Below are 18043 nucleotides of genomic sequence, written 5' to 3' on the forward strand. Positions count from 1 at the left end.
ATTCTAGGGGGACATGAATCCGAAGGGGCACCCGATTTACATGACATGATTGCCTCCCGGGTCTGGAGGAGCGTGACCGGGGTAAAAATTCTAAGACAACCCTTTGTATTCTCTCCACAGTCCGGTGGAATAGCCAACAAGGCTTGACAAGGAGCTTGGAAATCCTTTTGTATTAATGAGATTTTTTCTTCAAAGAAATCCGCTATCTGATTGCAGAATTCTAAGGAAGGAGGGATTTCTGGTTGTAGGGCTCTAGGATGGGTAAATGACTTGACAATGGAGAATCAAGTTTTTTGTTTGGCTGTATTAATAGCATTGATGTAAAAGTTCTTCTTGGCTATTTTGATCGCCATGAGGTAAATTTTCCTCTGCCGGGTATATAGACTTCTTTCTGTCGGGTCATAGGTTTTAAGCCAGCTATGTTCTTTTTTTTTTGCATAATAGATACATTTTTGCTAGCTCAGGTGTGAACCAGGGGGCATTTATCTTCCCTGTTTTCCCTTTACCTTGGGGGCGATACCGTGGAACTCTATCCTTAATCTCCTGTCGCATCCACGTATGAAAGCATTTGGAGCCCTGGACAACATCACCAGGCATGATGGGGATACGTGCGTCAACGATGGGATTGAGCTTAAAATTAGCCTCTACTCGTGTCCAATTGACATGGTTCCCTAAATTATGAGTCAATTTGACTAAGGGTTGGGGCTGTGAGAGCTTAATGTGAAAGGGAATCAAGAAGTGGTCTGACCAAATCTGAGGGACAGGAGGCTGAGTCTCTAAAAGAGGAAAATTAGTGCATATTCCGTCCAAGGTGTGGCCGGCTTGATGGGTGGGCTGTGTGACTGTTTGTTGAAGATCGAAAATCTCCAAGGTTTGGAGAAAATTCAGTGCATGTGTATCCGATGTAGATTCCAATTGTAAATTAAAATCACCCAAAAAAGTAAAATATGGGTAGCGAACTAAGAATTGTCCTAAGGAGTCACTTAGTGAATCTAAAAACGCCAAGGCACTACCTGGAGGGCGATAGATCAAGCCGCCTGAAAAAGAAGATGAATCATTTAGCTGATAGAAAAGCCCAGTCCTTCAACCCCTTTTAGGGGAACTAAAGTAAAGGTGTGACATTTTATATGGCTTTTGAGCACCACCGCTACTCCTGGAGGACATTACCTGGAGGACATTGCATGCGCATGGTTATCTGATGTACACAGAAAATATCTTAGCCTACCACTAGACATAGAGGACGTGATAGACGCTATAAAATCACTTCCGAACGGAAAAGCGCCAGGCCCTGGCGGTTTGACCTCAGAATTCTACAAGGTACCCACTGCCATTCTTGCTCCCCACATTCTTGCAATGTATGCAGAAGCTTATGAGACAGGCCGGCTTACTCCTTCTCTACGACAGGCTATGATCGTCACTTTATTGAAAAAAGACAAACCTTCCGAAAGCTGCGAATCATATCGTCCATTGTCACATATTAATCTTGATGCCAAAATACTAGCGAAGATATTGGCCACGAAGCTGCAGCCTCTAATGCCTCTACTGGTCTTATCAGACCAAGCTGGGTTTATTCCGGACCGATCTACATCTCTTAATTTACGCACCATATTTGCCATGCTACACGTTTTAAATCAAGAATTACCTGCTGTTGCTGTGCTATTAGACACCGCAAAGGCATTTGATTCTATAGAGTGGCGATATATGTTGCACATACTATCCAGAATGGGATTCACACCAATGTTTATACACTGGGTACAGCTATTGTACACTGAACCATCTGCCAGGGTTCAGGTAGGAGGGGACACATCGGAGCCGTTTGGCATAGAGAGAGGTACACGGCAGGGATGCCCCCTATCCCCACTCTTATTTGCCAGTGCTGGAACCTCTAGCGTGCAAAATCCGGCAGCTACACAGGGCAGCGGCTCTTAATTTTAACAACAGACCGGTGGGATTTTCACTTTACGCGGATGATATGGTCCTATATGTCCGTGAACCGGCCCAATACTTTTCTCCTCTCCTTCGAGAATATGTTAAATTCAGTTTGCACTCTGGTCTCCACATAAACTGGAGCAAGTCTGTAATCATCCCGCTGACTGCTATCACAACACCTCCTATAGTTGAGTACCCACTGGTTTGGTCCGCTGATCCTGTGAAGTATTTAGGAGTGTGGATACACAGAGATCCCGCAGTGGTTGTCACCGAAAACTACGGCGCGGCTTATGCAACCCTAGTTTCACAAGTAGACAGATGGCTGGGCTTAAAACTATCGCTGGCGGACAGAGTTTCCGTCATCAAGATGGTGATACTGCCCACATTTTTATAACTCTTCTGCAATGTCCCAGTCCCGCTAACGGCGCACTTCTTCAAAACCGTCCAAACACAGCTATTGCGGCTAGTATGGGGCGCCAAGCAATCGAGGATAAGCTGGCGCACTCTGTCGCTACCCTACGAGAGGGGAGGGTTCAAAGCACCAGACATTTATGTCTACTACCTATGTTGCCAAGCTCAGTACGCATACTACTGGTACAAACCACATGCTTTTACGCCGCATGTTGCGGTGGAGGAAGGGGACGCTCACCCTACACCACTGAGAGGCATCATAACACACTCCCGAAGACACACGCCGAGAGCAGAGATCAACACGATTGACATTACCACGTCGGCCTGGCAGGCGATTGGGCGGAAGACGCACTGGCTCCCCCTATATGCCCCTGCACTGCCCATTGAGGGACATGCTGCAGTGACGGTAGCACAATATAGAGGTTCAGCACAGGCCCTTCGTGAAGCAGGTATCGCAGACATGGAAGATCTCTTTCCGGAAGGCACATACGTCACTGGGGAAGACTTCTCATATATTAGTAACCCTACACTGCTATTTCAATTTAAATGCTATAGACTGCGGCGGGCGGTTAAGGCTCACTACGCTAGCTTCCCTGCGGAACCAGTGACATCATCGGCGCTTCAACTGATAATAACGGCCCCCACAAAGAGAAAGCTGGTCACCAGACTATCCAAAGCCGTTCAAAACGATGAGCCGCATAGTATAGATGCCAGTCTGACACGGTGGAACGATGTGTTAGACACCCCCAAAACAGAGAGAGAGTGGACACAAATATGCTCCATAACAGGGAGGTTGACCCCTAACAGTAACCTGCGAATAATACATCTTAAGTTCATACATCAAACATACCACACTCCTTACAAGTTGTTGCGAATAGGTCGGAAGGGTGCAGGCGATGTGGCACTGAGTCGGCTGGCTTTATGCATTTGGCATGGCAATGCGGACATGTACACACTTATTGGGACAAGGTATTATCCATGATTGCGAAAATGACAGGTTTTGCGTTGCAAAATGCCCCGGCGTTGTGCTTGTTGGGACATGCTCCTCAGCTCAAAGGTGTGATGGGGAAATACATACATGTGGCCCTACTGCTGGCGAAGAGGAGAGTTCTGTTTACATGGGACAGCAGAAGGCGCCCTAAAATTGAAGGTTGGTTAAAGGACATGGTATACTGTAGAGACCAATTGGAGACATATGCAGAAGAACTTCCCACCTCATCTGGGGCCCCGTTAAGAGAATACTTGCTAACCTGCAGTGACGAGCACTCTGAAGATGAATTGTAAATGTAGATGATGAATGGGGAGGGTTCTGATAATGCTAAACTATTGCGCTTTCATTGTGTCTGGTTCAACTGGGCGATATTACACATGGTGGCTGATTTGTGAGCATTTCGATGGATGTAATGCACTGTTCAGGCAGGAATCAAAGTACCCATTGACTGTGTTTTTGTTGAAGTTTCCTGACTGTTATCAGTTTTGCAATCTGCAGAGTTGATATGAATAGGCTCTGAGTATATTGTATGATTAATGAAAATTGATAAATAAAAGGTTTTTTTTTAAAAAAGTTTGGGGTGGACAGGGAGGGGCTTGTTGTACGCTGTATTTTACAAATGATAATAAAAAGATTTATTAAAAAAATTGAGAAATATTTATGGGTTGCAGAAATGCTCGGGCTAAAATGTTAGAACTATATGCCATCACAATGTCAGGTGGCTGAGGCTTCCACACATCACTACTTACTATAAAGTGTACTAACTATCTTTACTGGCTTCTCCCTTCTCTCTGAACGAAGACACATGACTAAGCAATGCTGAAAGGAATTGTGATGGGCAGGAAAAGCAACCCTGCAATTACACATGGAGAAACAAAAACTAATTATAGATCTGACCAGCCTTTGCTAGAAGAGACTAAGATTATCTGGGACCAGACCCATAAATTGCTGAAAACCATCAATCCCAGCATGCTACGGTTCGCTGTGGAACAAGGCAGCAATTCTGACTGATGGCAGGCCACTCTGTTGAAGGAGTGGTAAAATGGAGGTCATCTATCCACAGACCATGTTATGTAAAATGGAAAACGAAAGATCTTTGAAAAACGTCAAGAAAGCTTTATAATTTCAAGTCCAGTTCTAAAACATTCTAGAGTTGTAAAATTGTCTGAATAATGCACTTTGCAAAGGACCTTATGAATCTGCTGAATCACTTATCCACAGTTTTTTAAGAAGACGGTGTGATTCCAAAGGTACAACCCTTAGAATTTACAATGTACTGATTGGAGAACTGTATTCCATGACACTTCGGAAAGGACTGGTGGACAAATAGCAAAACAGGTTGGAAAAAAGAATATAGGGCACAAGTTTGATGTCGGCGTCGGGCTGTTCTCCGGGAAAGGAAGTAAAATACTCTGTCGCCTTGGCAATGGTCCGACTGCCAAATTCAGAAATGTCCGTCGGGCCGACAGACAGTCCTAGCATTAACAGGAACCACCAACAAGGTGGTTCCTGTGATGGTTCTTCCTGTGAATACATTGTAACTTTAACGTATGTCTCCGTCAAACATGACAGAGACGTACAATAAAGTCACTTTTTTTTGTTTTTAAAAAAAAGTACCCAAAGCAGGATTTTTTTTTTGAAAATAAAAATACAAATGGTCCCTCATCAGAAGTCTAATCGCTGACAATCGTTTGAGGTAGCATTTCAATCAATTGTTATTCACCCACTGTGCTACTCTAGCCAAATGCCCAAAGTATCCAAATCAGTATTGACCCTGTTTCTCACATAATTGGTCTCTTCCACTATAACTTGATGAACTTCTGGCTTTGTTGCCAACAGACCACATCAAAAAGAAATTGCAAATCCCAGAACTCATCCATGCACTCACCCACCCATTAACTATCAATCCACCTAATCACATATTCATTCATCTATCCATGCATTCACTCATCTAGCCAATGGTTGCACACTTTCGTAATAAATGCTCCATCAATAGGATCAACAATCATCTTCAGGTAACTGAAACAAGATGAGGTGTGTCTGTGGGGTCATGAATGGCCTTAACCTCTACCGCGCTAGCGGGTTTTCCCGCTGTGCGCTGAAATTTGAAAATCGCGCGTAACGTGACAAAGCCAGCTCGTCATCCGCGTAGCGCAGGTAACGCCCATGACGAGCTGGCTTTGTCATCAGCGCTGAAGGGGTTAATCACACAAAATGTAATGGGAGGAATGCTTGCAAAAAGTCTAACGATTGACAAACACTTAGGGTAGCATTTCAACCTGTTGCTTTTCACCCACTGCACCACTCTAGACACAGAACTGGGCTCTTCAACTATACCTTGATCACGTTCTGACTTTGTAGCCAAAGGTCCATATCAAAAACAAAATTACAAATTGTAATTGTAATTTAAATTTGTAACGCGCATTATCATCCAGGGGTCTCTAAGCGCTGTCAGAGGGCGCACACGGACTAGATGGGGGGAGAGGGGGGGAGGTTGCTAGGTCATACCCCATGCTTCCAAGAAGAGCACGGTTTTAAACTTCTTCCTGAAGGGCAGGAGATTCACTTCCTTGTGTAGGCTCACTGGAAGGCTATTCCAGGCCAAGGGAATCGCGGTAGAGAACGCTCGCCCTCCCATGCACTCACTCACCAATTAACTACCAATTCAAACAATCACTCATTCATTCATATATTTATTCACTCACTCATCCATCCAATAGTTTTCACACTTTTGCTTATAAAATAGAAGGACTCTCTTTTTTTAGATTTAGCCTTCAATTTCGCACATACTGTATACTTGGGTTTATTGCAATGTGTTCTGTAAGTATTGCTTTTAAGATTGGTGAAGATGACTGGAGGCATGGCTACTATGATTTTTATATAAACCATAAGGGATTGGAAATAGAATTTGAATCTGGTGTTAAATGTTGATCGCTAGTTTAGGTTGCCGTGTGATCTTTATGCAATATGGAGTTATATCTTGTACAATAGACAGTTCTTGAGAGAATGTATTAGAACCCAAATATAATGGGCTCAGTTGGGTCTACTGTGTAATCAGCCCTGATAGTCATATCTGAAAATGCAGATTACCTAGTTGTAATACTAGTTTTATTAAGGACAGCATTACTATCCATGAATGCTGAAAGGGCTTATATGTGTAGAAGGCATGTTCTTTAGCACTGCAAGAATAAATCTACCTTAAACACTGACTCTTGGTTCAAGGAATGCTATACTTGGCTAAACTGGAAGGAATTTCATAGTGAACCATGGTTGTGTTGATGAAGTTAAGAACTTTATGGCAACTTCTATGCAAGAAAGTTTGGAGTCTCAGTCAAAATAATACTCTGCCTTACAGAAGCTCAATTTCCCACAGCGGCATGGGCTTTTTTGCGGCCATTTGGTGCAACCTGCCACTATCTCTTGGCCATTTGTGAGGCTTGCCTGTAGTGGCCTTACAGCAGCAACTGCCCAGCCTCTAGAATGCATGTCAATTGCTCTTTGATTGGATTTGATATTGTATTTATGTTTATGCTATTTATCATTTCAAAGGGCAGAGACTTATATTGTCATTCTCCTGTTTTGTTCCCTTCCCTATTCGGTCTCTTCTCTTCTCCTATCCACTCGCACTCCAACATTATACCTTTTGAACTCAATAAGATTGTTATTTAAACAGGTATAGGCAAAGCCAAACGGTGTACCTTGGCAAGCCAATACAATGTTAATTTTTTAACCCATGGAAGCAAATGGCACAAAACTGGAAAGAAGAATGGTGTAATAAAAAGCTACCATTGGCTTTGACTTACTGTATCCTGAAATTACAGTTTAAACTCACAATGCAAATGTGATAAGGAACGAACACTGTCATTAACAGTAAAAATACCAATTACTGAAGTAGGCTGACCCATTACCCCATGCTGTATGCTGGGGTGGACGAAAGCAGAATGTGAATGACAGCTGTACAGACCAATAGATGAAGAATGCTGCCCAAAAACCCTTTTATTACAACTGCTAAGGCTATCTCTGGCCCATATTTAACACAGTACTACAGAAAAAAAGACAGCAATAATATTCAGTCTTGGTCACCTTACCTTTTACTTCTTGAAATGCTCAGTGAGGCTATTTTATTGGTATCAGGTCAGAGGTACCGAGGATAATCTGATGACATGTTACACCTTCCAAAAGACCACTCTATTCTTGTGGATGAACAAGCCATGTTAATGATAGACCTATCACAAAGGAGATGAGAGTTTATTTTTGTTGTTTACCATAACCTATCAATCCTATTTGGCATACGATTTATACTCTTGTTGCAACTACAACAAAATATAATCTTGAACAAATAAATGTATCTATACAAATGGAGAAACCTTTGTAAAATCGAAATTTGCATGACCAGTCCACAGAAAAAACGTATTGAGGATGTGGAAGACATCCAAGGAACGCAGCCTTATAGTAACCATTGTAACTCCCCATTTTATTTTTGCTTTCCCTCATTTCTCTGCCTTCTTTCTTTTTCCATTGAGTTGCTGATCCCATCCATCCAAACATCTCCAGAAAACTTCCAAGAAACGTTGCTAGTTAGCTCATTCTAAGAAAAGGAAATTGTGTGTGGGATCTGTTGTGTCAGGAAGTCACTTCTCAAGTCCTTACGCCCTTCAGTGGGAAGAGAAAAATTAGCCTCTCTGAGCAACCCCTTGCCTGCCTAGTGAATAAACCTACCAAACTACAAACATATTCCAAGGTGATTTAAACTCATTTCACAAACGATTACAAATTAATCCCAACCTCAGAAGCACACGGTGGGTGGTTGGATACTCACAACCAAACAGCTTAGTTTTAACATAAAATATATTATCTTTTATCATAAACCTACTGGGAGCCCATAAGCCCCTGAATATTTGAATATCCTCCTGGATACCGTATTTTACTTCAGAAAATATTGATACGGCAGGTACGATTAATATCCTTATAGATTTTTTATTGAAGCCAGTTTTTGGAGCATGCCACTAACAGGTATTCATATTTATGAATAGGACCAAGATACTTAGGGTACAAATTGAAATCCTGCTGGGCTAATTGACCAGATAGCCCACTTAGGTTCTTGATATAATCTTAAAGGTGAGTCCATCCACCAGGCACCTTCATTCCTAAATTTTGTTACGCGCACACAGTTATCTATAACTAGTCATTTTCTCTTTCATCTAAACAGGGCATACACAACAGTTTTTGTCCTGATGAAGAACCCACTGTGATGTTATTGACACGCATATACCAATAGGGGTCGAAACATCAACTTTCCAGATCTAGCATTTCTTGCCCAGCTAGACCCATATAATATAAGAGGTCTTTCTAGGGTGCCTCTGGATGCTAGTAACATAACAAACAATACTGATGTTTCATGATGTTGTTTTTCTTTTTGTAAAAATGGTGTAGTATCGTTATGTGTGTAGTCACAATCTGTCACTTTCTATGTCACTATTGTAAATTGTCACGTGTATTTGTTGTTTATATTGAATAATGTAATTTAGTTATTGTCTTTAATTCATGAAATAATTTTCAAATACAAAAGTTTTTCAAATTTAAATTGTAATTTTGTCTCAGTGTTGTGCGTTTTTAAACATATGTTGAGAGTCCCACCCATTGGGGGACACAAAAGTTTAGTTATTAGGTGGCAGAACCACTGCTCCTATACTGTACTGAGCCCCAGGTTCTGCGCATTACTGGGTAACCCCATTGAGATTATCAATACAAACGTATTCCAGGCAGAGCTTGTCTGCATGAAAGACCAACAGTACTTGTGATATTATATGTCTCTTCTGAGCCACTCTAACAACTTAATGAGTGTTATCTAGAGTGAATAGTCAAAAATTGAAAACATGGGGCTAAAAGTAAGAAACATGGCAATAAGGCACTGACTGCACAACTGCTTCCATAGTACAATCCCCCAAAATCTGATTTCTACTGCCCGAGTTTTGTTGACCCATTAATCACTTCACCCCATCTAATACAATAGTAGAATTGCAAACAAATCTCTACACTATTACATAATGTATTTTTATCTCTACACTATTACATGATTTATTTTTTCAAAGATCATATCCAGTAGAAAAGAAAACCTGATCTGAATTAGTGGACTGAGGAAGTAAACCTGACTTTGTAACACACTTATGTCTTCCATTATGGCCTAGTTGCAAATGGTTATGCACCATAAATATGAAAGACTCTATTCTGGAATAAATGTGCTAGTCGATGGACTTTATGTGATTGCGGTGTACTTGGCTTGCACATTTCAACAGCCACGCAAAAACGTACGTTGCAGGATAGCTTTAGGGATCTCCACACCGGTTTAGCCAAAAATAGAAACACTTGTGTATGCTGCACATTGATGCTATCCTTGCAAAGGGGAGACCAGGAAGAATACCACCAGGAAGCCTATCCATGGCTAAGATATATGTGATGTGCTGGCATGAATGAGAAAGGGAGTCCTATACATCAAGTGTCTTCCGTAACCAGTTTTTTTTCTCTGTACCCGATCCAGTTGCCGCAATTTTGCTTTGACCGTAGCTGCAGCAGCAGGAGGAGGAGGAGGAGGACGTGCCGTGAGCGGGACGCAGGACGCAGAACGCTGAAGCTGTTTGCTCCCTCGTCTCCCTCGATTCCACCATCCCACAGCCCTCGGAACCAGCACCAACCCCTGCCCCCCGCTGATCACTCCCCATCGCGGGTTGAGTGAAGACGACCGAGCCGGGTGGCAAACGGCCGCAAATGGGACATAGGCAAGACGTGAGGCGAGGCTGGGGGAGACTGCAGCGGGGGCGTACTGCAGATCACGAGCAGGCTCAGCAGTGGATTGCTGTGGACTTCCATTCGCGGCGGGCTGGTGTGGCCGCTCAGCAGTCCTGTACCTCCTGTGTCTGTGTTCCTTACTTCGTTACTCCGTTCCAGGTTTTGCGCTGTCCAACACGCTGCCACATTGCCACACTGCCAGACTGTCCAGAGAGGTGAGGTGAGGAGTGGTTTGAGACTGTGGCAGCCGCTGCAAAGGAAGCAGGAAGTAAGCGCAGCACTGTTGAGAATCCCCGCATCACCTACCATTTGCCCTCGGAAAAAACACAGGCACAGCCGCCCTGATTTTGCCGGCAACATTTATAAGGCTGGACAGACGCTGATACCGCTGATACTGCGGTCGGGAGTCCGAAGCAAGTCTAAGTCTACGTGACTGACTGGCCAGGCACCCCGCAGGCGTTTGGAGGTCGGCAGATCCTACCCTCCAGTGAGGAGCGGAGCAAGATAGGCCGGCATGCGCGGACATCTTTAGCAGGCGGCCGGTAAGCGCGAGCCCCTGGCTAACTGCTGAGGCGATCCAACTAGGCCGGGAGTAGCTTGCGGTCCCTACCTTGTGAGCCCTGCTGTTCCTTTCTGCCGTTTTCATAGCCCCTGCAATCATTATCTAATCACAGTTAAAACTTTTGAATAAGAAAGAAAAGAGAGAAAAAATCTCCAAAACTTTGATTTTTGAAACTTGAACACTTAGGAAAACTTGGACCCACTTTTGGATGACAGCTCCACAAGAGGAGGCACTAGAGGTGGCAGCACAGGGAAAAAAAGCGAACCCCTAAGGGGCAACAGGGAGCAGTGAACCATCTCGGATATTTGCTGGTTTCAGAAGGTAAAACCGAGCAGGCAAGAAGCGGGTGGGTTTGTTTACTATCATTATCATTATCACCATTTCTGCTGAAAAACTGCTAAAAGGCCGCCACAAGCCAATAGCTAAAAGCTGAAACTTACATACATTAACAGACCCAAATATATCTAAGTAAACAAAATCACTATAAAATCACTAACAAACGAGAAGACCCACACGGTCCATTGCTGGAGGCGGCTGTTTCCAGCTCAAGTTCAGCCTAAAGATCATCTGCTGAAACCCAAATATACAACCGAAAGATCAAAAAAGCAGAAAAACAAAAGAGCAAAGGTGAAACGAAAAAGTAAGGGGGTCATTACAACCCAGTAAAAAGAAAAAAGGATAAGGTATCGGCAAGAAGGGGAAAAAGGCCCAGTAAGGGCATCAGAAATGCGCTCAGGAAGAAACGGAGCTGCCCAGGCTCCGGCCCAGGACCTTGACCAAGGTCACGGCCAACCACATGGGAAACAGAGACATCCAAAGAGGTTTAGGAAAGACTCCCTCAGTCAGGAGCAACAAAAGGATTCAGTTACAGCCCTCAATGTCACAAATGAGAAGAAATCTCCCAGCAAAGTTTCTGCTACGAAGAAAGCAAGGTTGGTCCATAGCAAAAGGAAAGAGATTTATAAAACAGACTTCCTAACTGCCAAAGGGTTAACAAACAAGGAAAGTTCAAAAGGTGCGGTGCCACAGCTGGAAAACGAGTCCAAAGGTGCACTTTTCACAAAACAGCAGTCCGACCAAGAAAAAGGAACAGAAGGTGCACCCTTAATAAAACAGCGGTCTGACCAGGAAAGCGAAATGGACTTACAACTAGTAAGTGAAGCAGTAGCCAGAAAGGATGGACTAAGTCAAGTAGGAACCGCAGACGTCTCAATTCAGAAGTGCGCAGTCAGCAAGCACATAGCAACAAACTCAGTAAGGAAAATAACAACAGAAGCAGTAATTCACAATCAAATCTTTAGTGAAACTCTCTTTTCCTTCGATCTTAGCAACTGGGATGAGCAGGGGGAGAGAGTCAGTCAATTCCAGCAACAAGAATCAACAAATTCACCTGCCCAAGGAAAAGTGCTTGACCACAAACCATCGGAACTGTCAGCAACAATCTCTTCTCCACACAAAAAGAGGATACAAAATTGGAACATTCAACGGACCTCATCAGTTAAAGAGGATGTGTCAGCTCCGTCATTCCATGCTGTAGGGACATACGTGTGAAAGGCAGAAAGCCCTTTAAGTTTAGACAAAGGGGCAAAATCAAGCCTGTGCTTAATAACAACAGAAAAGTTAAGGGCCTCAGACATCACACATCAGCTAGGGGATCAATTCCAAGAACCAAGCAATTATCTCTCTCCAATCAAATATACTATCTTAACAAACATGAAAGATCAAGTATACCCAGTACCTCGGGCATTCTTTTGTCAACTTTGGAGTCTATTTCAACAGCAATTTCTCATCAAGCGGACAAACATGATCTCCAAGTGGATCTACTAAACATAATGGCAACATACATAGTAGGTATCGATAAGAAGCTACAGACACTCAACACGTCTGTTATAAAGTTGTGAATATAGTATTAGTTACAGATGACTGTCTAATCCGGATCATTCACGATGCGACCTCACAATGGGGGATACACCACATGCTAACTATCAGAAGAGACCTGGGGAAGGCGCGCGACCACAAGAACATGCCGCCTCACATCGCATCTCATCCCCGTACCCCAGATCACACTGCCATTAAATCCATGCAACATCATACTCTCTAAAGCCGCCATTTCTTTTCACATATTCCATCTGTTTTGCCAAGAGCAATGTGATGAGTGCTCAATAACTCACCACGTATCATCATTATGTTGTATTGTCTCTATGGTGTTATGCAGATTATGTGTATCATTTCCCATTGCTCAATGCCTAAATATGTACCGAAAATAAATGTTGAAAAACTAATAAAATATATTCAAACAAAAGGAAGCTACAGACACTCAACGCCCTGATCACAAGAGCTCAACAGCATAACTATACGCATCAAGTCAACTGCAAGTGCACAACGACATGTGGAAATCCGGAAATACTAACAACAATCCTGACCAATATACTGATGGAAGTGATAGCCCAAGCTACCAGGCCATCTAAAAGAGAAAAAGACTGGGCAGTGGAGGATTCGCCCAGGAAAACAACAAGACTACCACAAAAAGATACAAACACTACTCAAATAACCCAAACGTCCGGTCTGGAAATAACTGTTTTAAAAGAAAGAAGTGAAAGCAACTCTAAGGGAAAAGATATTAACCCTATTACAAACAGAACCAAGGACAGGAAAAAACCAGAAATAGCGGAGGTCAAGCCCGTGCTCTCAAAAAAGAGGTAAAGAAAAGCACAAAACAAAGGGAAAAAAGTCCAAAAAACCAAAATATGGCCATTATTCATGCAACATAAGAATGTCAGGTCCCAAACTTTAAAAAACGAAATAAAAACAGAATCAGAATCTAAAATTCCACTAAAAAGCACCCAAGGAACCAATCACACAGGAAACAACCAGTTTACTCTCCAAAGGCTATACCGAAAGCGGATCGATGTTAGCTGCAGGAGAACAAGAGAAATCACCAAATAGGCAAACCCTCATGGCTCATAGGTGTTGGGAATCCTCCAACACTCGAAAGGAAGTTAATACTAAATCAGAGGGATATGTCCAAATGAGACCTGTGATTCGGGAAATTACTAAAGAGGAAGCCAGAAATAGATGTCCCCCTGGGGTGGAAGGCAAGGATACACCACATATGCAGGAGCCACGCACAAACACGCCAAGGATCAATGATTCAAACAAAATAGTGTTTCTCCCAAATTACATCTCAAGAGGTAACTTTGACACTTTAAATAGAGGCACAATTATAAAACTGGTAAAGGAAGTGCAGGAAATAGCATATATCAATTCTTCCAATTTGTTATCGATTAAATTCAAACCGCATCCATCTATGATTAAGAGAGAGGTAACAGTAACAACTTGGTCTTCATCTGAAATTGCAGAGCATATAATGACCTATCAGCAACAGTTTCAGGCTTGAGGTATTGAATTACAAAGGATAGAGGCCCACGTTACCCTGGTCCGCTTCTGCCCAAAAAGGAAAGTGAGGGATCCCTATTGAGAGGTGCCAAAGGTGCAGCAACAAATCAGACAGCTTTTGAAATCTAATAATCACAAGGCCCCTAATAACTGCCACACTCGGAAGGCGTACAGACAAATCAAATACGACCAAACAGGTGACTAAAGAAAACAGGAAGGGGTTACCGAAACATTGAGTTAACTTGCCATCCTGACGAGCTAAAGCCCCACAAGAAATTTAAAAATTCTCTAATATCTGCTCTTGGAATACTCACGGCCTAGAAAATCTGATGGGAAACCCTGGTGCATTGGAATTCCTGCAAGCGTATTACATCATCTTAGCCCAAGACACTTGGAGCACAATTCCCTACAATATTATAGGTTTCATCGGTCATCACGAACCAGCAATAAAATCGGAAAAATTTGGACACCCAAAGAGCTGTTTGTCTTCGTATTTTTCAACCAAATTAGACTGGTCATTAGAAAAACTCCCCATAGGGATGCGTTGGGTTCTTGTATCCAAGCTGGAACACCATAAGAATGAAGGGACTATACTAATACTACTAAACGTCTACATTCACCCAAGTGAGGAGACAAAAGACGAGCATATGAACATGTTGTTTAAAATAATAAAAATCATTACAAAGGCTCTATTGTCAGGCACAGTTCATTATCTCAGGCGATTTTAATATCAATTTATGTAACATCCCAGGGAACCTGAACAAAAATGGAATCAACTTTAGACGACAATTTGAAACACTAGGATTGACTCACCTTAATGGAAACACAAAAGAGGATTCACCAGCCGCAATGACCTTTTTAAGCGGGACCAAAAGTTCAACCATTGACCATACCCTAGTGAGTGAAACTGTAGCGCAACAGACGCAAAAATTCCAAATCGCGTCACGCATAGAGAGCAATCACATGCCAAAAACTTTGCAATTGGAGCAATTTACAGCCAGGAAGTAAGCAACTTAAAATCTACTCTCAACGCCACATGCCTACAACTTAAAAAGATTGAACTGGCGAGGAACAGGGATTGAGAAGGTAATGGCTGAAGTATATCACAAAAGTGGGCACGAGTGAAGGAAGTCTAGAGGAATCCGGAATTTCAGAGACACCGCAAGCCGGGAAGGGCAAGAGATTAAGAGCTTGGGAAAATCTAGTAGAAGCCCTAATGGAAAGCTTCGCGGACAACAAGAGACAATATCCCTCTAAGCATCACAGGAAGCCCATTAGGACAAGCAGTCACCATCCCTGGTGCAGTCATGAATTACGAAAACAGAAAAGCCTAATAGTGCGCCAAATAGGAGCTGCCTCAAACCAGCTAAATATTGGGGAAAACCCCGACAGAAGTAAGCTTAAAAAAATAAAGAAGCAATACAAGAAGAACTGTTGAATAGCCAAAACCAGATACCGAGTTGCAATATGGAATAAACTTCTTCTGGCAAGTAGACAACTGAACAGAAAACACTTCTGGTATCAGATAAATTCACTGACACTTGGGAAAATGGTCATCAAAATGCAGGGATACATGAAGATACATGGGTAGCACACATAATGAGCATGTACAAAGAACCAAAGCTCAAATCAACACCAGTCAGTCAAGTAGCAAAAAAGGACTGCAGGAGGAGCGAGGAACGAAAAATGGAAATTCCCCCTGAATATTGGATAAATTGCCACACGAGGGAAATTTAACTCTTGGGAAAAAACACCTTGGCAAGGTGGATCAAACAAATCACAGGCACATCTACAACAATTAATTGTTTAGAATGACCATATTTATGTCTCAAACACACAACAACCTAATGTTTGATGAATTTCTTTTATTTTCTTTTTTTGTTTTTTATTATATTTAATAACACTAATTACTTCTTTTTTTGAAAAAAATTCTGCAAAAAGGATATCTATTCAAAACAATTATATACAAGGCTGCTTACCGTGTACATACATGTGTTACTAATGACTACTGTCACATTTCGTAATGGTCTTATCTCTACATATAATTTAATTATTTACAAGAGAGAGAAAAAATCAACATGTTAATTTCATTTCATCTTATAACACCACAATTAATTTCAATAGACGATTACCATTTTCTTGATATGAGGAGACTGGCGGATTATGTTCTAGCTACCCGCGTTTCAGCTTGCGCCTTCGTCAGGTCTCCGTCATGAATTCTTACGACGTTGGCTTTGGATGGGGTGGCCCTCGTTATCTTAGAATTTTTACTTTAAAAGTTCTTCGACAGTCACTTAATTTCTGCTGGTAAACCTTTTTGAAAATCTGTTGACATTCTCCAATGGGTTTATTTAAGAGAATCTCTTTTCACTTCCGACAGTTAATTAGTTGTTTCTTCGTTATTATGCCTACCCCTGACTATATAGGGGTTACACCTGCTGTTACTCATACTCAGCTGGACGATTTAACATCTTCAAAGAAGGAAGCAATTTCTCTGATCGTTTTGTTCTTTTTTCTTTTCTTGTTACTCCCAGATTCTGAATTACTTATTTACGTGATCAATATCTATAGTAGACCACATCGATCATGTAGAGAATCATCGGTTGTAACCCACTTGAGTAATATTGTGACAGGGTTTGATCAAAATGCAAAAATAATTATAGGTGGTGACTTCAACAGAGGTTTTGAACCTATCATAGGTTTAGAAGACATTTATAAGGACGAGGACGGTGCCATTAATATCCCTTTAGTTGATACAAATTACAAAGCACCCTGCACAGTGAGTGCCTTACAACTATTGAATCTAACTCTAGAATCAGGCCTACGTGCCTGCAATGGGCGGTTGCCATCAGACTCCCCCAGTAAACCTACATTTACTAGAGGGGTGATCCACAGCCATTTAGACTATTTGTTGGTTTCTTTAAATCTATGGCCCATGACCATCGATTTAATGGTGGATGACCGTACAGAGAGTGATCATTATCCCCTGATTTTATCTGTCCAGACCCAGATTTTCATAACCCTTGATAAAAGTGTCAGTAGCATAGTATCCTTGCCACAGGACCCTCTAGTGGCAAATAACCGTAGATCCCTGAAGTGGCCAGTAGTATTAGACAATACAAAAATCATTAGTCAAATCTACAATGTATTTGTGAGGCACATGTCTGCTCTCTTAGGGAACAGTACCGCCATCCAAAATCCACGTTTGGTAGAATCCCATGAACATCTAATTAACCAACTTGGTGAGATCTTGAGCAGGGCGGTAAAAAGATCACAAAACGGCCGAAAGAGTAAACAAGACGGGATTACCTGGTATAACCAGAAATGCCGGAAAGCCAAGACAGACCTAATCATAGCGGTTAGGGGGGATTCAGTGAATACTGTGAGAACTAAGAGAGCTCAGTATAAAAGAACCCTGCAAATGGCCAAAAAAGAGTGGGATGAAAGGGTTTGGTCAGATCTGCTGGATGCATGTAAGTGCAGAGACCAGACCTCCTTCTGGAGCCTCATTGCTAGAGGCACCAGGGGGGCTACGGAATGCAAAGATAAATTTCTAGAGGAGAAAACATGGGTCGAGCATTTTACCTCGCTATATTCTTGCGAAAGTCAAAGTGAGATTGAAAGCTGGGATAGTTTGCAGGCTCCTTTTGTAGCCCATGATATACCTCTTGTCTTTTCTTTGACAGAAACAATTCTAGCAATCAAGGCAGTTAAGACAGGGAAAGCCCCAGGCCCTGATAAAATACCAGGTGATCTTTGGAAACACGAAAATTTTATTGGGGCTCCTTACATCAATCTATTATCCAATGAAATTGTTTGTGGAGCTCCTGTTCCAGAAACCTGGAAGGGGGCCGAGATTGTAACACTGTTCAAAAAGGGTGACAGGTCTAATCCCTCACATTATCGGCCTATCAGCCTAATTGACGTGTTGCAAAAAAATTTTGCCCGACAAGTTCTTGGTCGGCTCT

General features: G+C 42.3%; 1 protein-coding gene across 1 annotated transcript in view; it reads right to left on the bottom strand.

Annotated features, from left to right (window-relative positions):
* The window catches only part of LOC144752662 (pendrin-like), a 928614-nt gene that overhangs the window by 897252 nt on the left and 13319 nt on the right, over positions 1-18043 (bottom strand). The window contains exon 2 of the mRNA XM_078640532.1: positions 7420-7557. The gene's annotated coding sequence lies outside the window, so the exon portion shown is untranslated. The remainder of the gene's footprint in view (positions 1-7419; positions 7558-18043) is intronic.

This window comes from Lissotriton helveticus, chromosome 5_1 (assembly GCF_964261635.1).
Source record: "Lissotriton helveticus chromosome 5_1, aLisHel1.1, whole genome shotgun sequence".
In the NCBI taxonomy this organism is placed as follows: Eukaryota; Metazoa; Chordata; class Amphibia; order Caudata; family Salamandridae; genus Lissotriton; species Lissotriton helveticus.